Source organism: Sarcophilus harrisii, chromosome 5 (genome assembly GCF_902635505.1).
Source record: "Sarcophilus harrisii chromosome 5, mSarHar1.11, whole genome shotgun sequence".
Lineage (NCBI taxonomy): Eukaryota > Metazoa > Chordata > Mammalia > Dasyuromorphia > Dasyuridae > Sarcophilus > Sarcophilus harrisii.
Genome location: NC_045430.1, coordinates 248,919,869 through 248,925,289, shown reverse-complemented (window position 1 = coordinate 248,925,289; position 5,421 = coordinate 248,919,869).

The following is a 5,421-nucleotide window of genomic DNA, read 5'->3' as shown; positions in this document are numbered from 1 at the left end:
TCTTTCTCATTTTTTTCCTTTTTGATCTAATTTTTCTTGTGCAGCAAGATAATTGCATAAATATGTATAGATATATTGGATTTAACATATTTTAATATAGGAGAGGGGGTAGGGGTGAGGGGAAGGGAGGTGAAAATTTGGAACACAAGGTTGAAAGGGTCAGTGTTGAAAAATTATCCATGCACATGTTTTGAAACTAAAAAGCTATAATAAAAAAAAGCAAAAACAAAAACAAAAAAGATCTTTGCACTGAATTACTCCAGTGAATATTTCATCTAAGATATATAAGGAACAAAAAAAAAAGAAGAGCCATTCCCTAACAGATAATTGGTCAAAAGAGATGAATTGGCAATTTTTCTTTCTTTTTTCTTTTGACAATAGCTTTTTATTTTCAAAATACATGCAAAAATAGTTTTCAATATTCACCCCTACAAAATCTTATGTTCCAAATTTTTCTCCCTTCCTTTCCCCCATTCTCCTCCCCTAGATAGCAAGTAATCCAATAAAGGTTAAACATGTGCCATTCTTATATATATTTCCACAAATACTGCACAAGAAAAATCAGATCAAAAAGGGAAAAAATGAGAAAGAAAACAAAATACAAGCAAACAACAACAAAAAAGATGAAAATTCTATGTTGTGATCCACACTCAATTCCCACAGTCTCTCTCTGGGTATAAATGTCTCTCTATCACAAGATCATTGAAACTGACCTGAATCATCTCATTGTTGAGAAGAGCCATGTCCATGAGAACTGATCATCATATAATCTTGCTGTTGCCGTGTACAATGATCTCCTTATTCTGCTCATATAACTTAGCATCAGTTCGTGTAAGTCTCTCCAGTCCTTTCTGAAATCAGCCTGCTGCTGATTGTTTCTTATAAAACAATAATATTCCATACATTCATATGCCATAATTTATTCAGCCATTCCCTAGTGGCGATTTTCAAAGGAAGAAATTAAAGTTATCACTTATCTTATGGAAAAAAATAGCCACATAGGTATATGGATGTTGTGGCCAGTTCCAATGGTCTTATAAAAGAGAGAGCCATCTGTACCCAGAGAGAATACTGTGGGTACTGAGTGAGGACTGAGTGTCATCTACACATAATAGCAAGTTGTTTATGTGGTCCCACATATGCAGTATATAGATAGTTTATGCACAGTGTTACTTTGGTTATATAAGGGTATTAGGGTATAGAAGGGGAAAAAATTTTGGAATAAACAGAGTCCATGTTTTGAGCATCCTTGTGGGTCCTGCTTCATCACTCCTCCACTAAGACCAAGACTCGAGTTGGTCCTGAGATCCTCCAGAGAGCTAGTCCAGATGATATATTTTGGTACTCCAGTGTGGGGGCCGTTGTGCAATGGGAGCCACCTGCCAGTGGCTGCTGGAGGTCTAACTCAGACCTTAGAGAGGATCTCTTTATTTGGGAGGAGGAGGAGGAGGAGGAGGAGGAGGAGGAGGAGGAGGAGGAGGAGGAGGGAGGAGGAGGAGGAGGAGGAGGAGGAGGAGGATACAAGGAGACTGAGAGGCAGTTGCGTTCTCTGACCTTTCTCCTCTTCCCCTGCCTCCAATTTATTTCATTCCCAGTCCACAAGGAACATCTGTGAAGGCTGCTTTGCAACTCCTTCAAGTTTATGATTTACAGCTGTGGAGGCTCTCAGAGAATTGACCTGCCCTTTCACCTAAGCATGGTCCTTAACAGGGGGCTCTAGAAAGCATAGAATATTTTGGCACCCCAACTTGGGGGCTCTAGAAAGCACACAACAGGAGGTGAGGGGAAAGGCTGGTGGTCAGAGAAAAGAAAGAAAAAAGGATCATTGAAGTATTCTTTTAATGCCTAGAAGGGGAGGAAGCCCAGGAAGAAGCATGGATAAGCAGGATAGCTTTGAATGTTATACATTGAAATAATTATATTTTTTGAAAGCCAGCTCCACATAATAGATAAAGCTATAGTGTGATGCACAATTCTTTTCTGTTCTGCATATATAGAAATACATATACTCATTTCTTAATTGTTGTGTTTTGTTTTTTTAAAGTAGTGGTGGATTGAGATTATTGAGTCACATGTTTAGAGGTAGCAGGGGTGTGAAAGACCATCTAGTCCAATCTGGTGACTTGCTGAAGGTCTTGAACCCTCTGAAGTCTCATGGCCTTACAGAGATAAGGACAAGTTGGTAGAAGGTGTCACATCCACAGGCCCAATTGAGAAGTTAGAAGTTTTGTGTTCAATGTCTGTAGCAGGGGTCCTCAAACTACGGCCATGGACCAGATGTGGCAGCTGAGGACCATTATCCCCCTCACCCAGGGCTATGAAGTTTCTTTATTTAAAGGCCCACAAAACAAAGTTTTTGTTTTTACTATAGTCTGGCCCTCCAACAGTCTGAGGGACAGTGAACTGGCCCCTATTTAAAAAGTCTGAGGAGCCCTGGAGTCTCCATTTCTATCACAAAATTCCTTAGCAAACAAATCAAACACTCACTTCTGCCTTAAAGTGATCCTTAGGTTATGCGTTTCCTTTTGAAGTCTTGTCCCTGGCACTCTAATTGTGCCTTTCAGTTTTTCCTGTTGATAACATTAGAAAGTTGAAGAAGGGCAGCTAGTTAGGTAAAAATACCGACCCTGTGCCTCTGATAAGCACTAGGGAATTATGGGAGTAAAATATGCCCAAGAGGGAAAATGATGGATAGTAAAGGAACTGATCAAAATGTCCTCCTCTTACCTTCTCTTCATAATATTATTTGCTATGAATGGACCTGTTTTGGTTTTTTGGGGAATCACAGCCTATTCCATTTGAAAAGTGCTTCTTTTAAAAGGCAATTTCACATACTTTGTGCACTGATTCTCCCACGAATTCTGTAAAGTTGTCGGGATTAATATTCTCATTTTACCAACAAGGAAACATTCAGAGAAATTAAGAGACTTTAATAGTCATGTGCTAAGAAGCAGTCAGACTAGGACAAGAATTCAGGGCTTGTTCCATCATGCCAGGCTTGCATACTTGCCCCACAAGTCCTTATTTAAAAAAAAATTAAATTACAAACTTAATCATCATCAGACTTTTCAAAGTAAAGAACAAAGGACTGTACAATGAACAACTTGTGTAGTTCCTTTATGGAAATATGTTAAGATTAATAAGATATATCAGTTGTTCTTTGTGTCACACCTTTCTGCATATTTTTCTGTTTTAAAAAGATTTTCTTTCTTTTTTTTTTCATCTGTCGCTACCTGCTAATTCACTTTCCCTCCTCTCCAGGAGAAACCTTTCCTTGTAACAACAAGTATAAATAGTAGGCAAAACAAAGCAACACATTGGCCATGTATGAGAATTCGATTCTCATCCTGTGCTTTTAGTCTATCACCTCTGCCAAGGGATAGGAAGTGTGTTTCATCACTGGCGCTTTGGGGCAATATTACCTGGATCAGAGTCATATTTTTATTGTACTCATCATGTAAATTGTTCTCCTGATTCTACTCATTTTATCTCGCCCTAGTTCACATGAATCTTTCTCTATTACTCTGAATCCATCACAGTCATTCCTTTTAGTGCAATAAGATGGATTTCCTTCGTAGACCACAAACTGTTCAGCCATTCCCCAGTTGATGGGCACTTATTTTGTTTCTGCTCCTTTGCTACAATGCAAAGAGCTGCTACCAACGTTCTGATTCACATGACACTTTCCCCTCTGCCTTTACTTTCCTTTCAGGGCATACCTAATAATAAATATTATAAATAGTAATAGTATTATAATTATATTTATAGATATAATTTATATATTATATATATAATTATAAATAGTAACATTAGGTAAAAGTATATCGAATTCAGTCATTGGAGGGATAAATTCCAAATTGTTTTCCGGAAGCATTGAAGCAATTCACAGCACCAGCAGTGAATTCGTGGGCCTTTTCCTCCTTCATTACCTTTGTCTCCCCATCCCCACCCTCCAGGGGTTTAAAAACCCATGGGTCACCGCTTTGACAAGTTTGTTCACCTGCCATGAATCCGATGAACGATTTTCCCGGTCCAACCAAGGCACTAGAATACCCATTTCCCAATTTTTTTTGACCATGTTGCCTGACTCAGATTTCATCATCTCCAAGTTTGCACAAGCTCTGATTTCACTGACCTTTTGGATCTCTCCCTCTAAGAAGGTAGGGAGCAAGATTAGCCATTCCGTTTCAGGTTACTGGAGAAGGTCACAGCATCAGTGTGCTTGAGCTAGAAGGCCTTCCACAGGGGCTAAGATGCTGGAAAGAATCTCAAAAGTCACCAGGATAAAGCAGATGAGGAAACTGAGGATCAGCAACTGTGTTCTTTCCGGCTCCAGATCCATGCTCTTGAGGTTTTTAGACTTACTACTTTTCTCCTGAGCATATGCATGGTAAAAACAAACAAACAAAAACTACTAGCTTGGAGAGGGCCTTTACAAATCCAGAATAAGTTTTCATTTCTCTGAGGATGGATCTTCAAGCACATAATAGTTACACTAAATGAGAATGAACTAGTACTTTAAAGTTTACAGTGGCTTGCCTTACAACCCTATAGGACAAACAGTAGAAGTATCCTTATCTCTGTTTCATACATCAGTGGGACCTGGACCAGCTCTAAAACTTTTCTGATCCTCTTTCTCCCTGCTTCTTCACTGAAGCCAAATAACCACTTGTTGAGGACAGAGAACATGGTAGAGGTGGTTCTGGTCCAGCTACAGGTTGTAGGTACCAGACGGATAGTCCTTGAGGTTCCTTTCAACACTGATACTCTTTAATTCTGCAAGAATGATCATCTTAGAAAGGAAAAGAAAGATAAGGGCAGGGGAGAGATAATGGGAGGTGGAAGAGATGAGGACAGAAACAGCTGTGTCTTAAAATCCAACTGGAAAATAGAAAATGGTTCTGCAAGCAGGAGAATGGTGTATACAGCAGCAGCAATACTGTACAATGAGCAACTGTGAATGACTTAGCTCTCTCAGTAATTCAGTGATCCAAGAGAGTCCCAAAGGACCCATGATAAAAAAAAATGCTTTCTACTTCCAGAGAAAGAACTAATGGAGTCAGAGTGTAGATTGAACTTTACTAATTTGCACTTTATTTTTGTGGGTGGATTTTTTTTTTTAGGTCTGTGTCTTCTTTTACAATATGGAAATACATTTTGTATCACTGCACATGCATGCATACTATCTCAGGGAAGAGGGGGAGATGAAGGAGGGAAAAAATTTAGAACTTTTCAAGAAAGATTTTTTAAATGAGTGTAAAATTCGTTTTTACATGTAACCAAGAAAAAAATAAATTTTTTAAAAATGGTTCCACCACTTTGGCCATGAGGAAAAAGAAACGAAACATTAGCTGCAGTCTTGTCCCCAGTGAGGAATTTTTGAAAGCAAAGGGGTTATGTGCCTGCGAGGGTTGGGTGGGT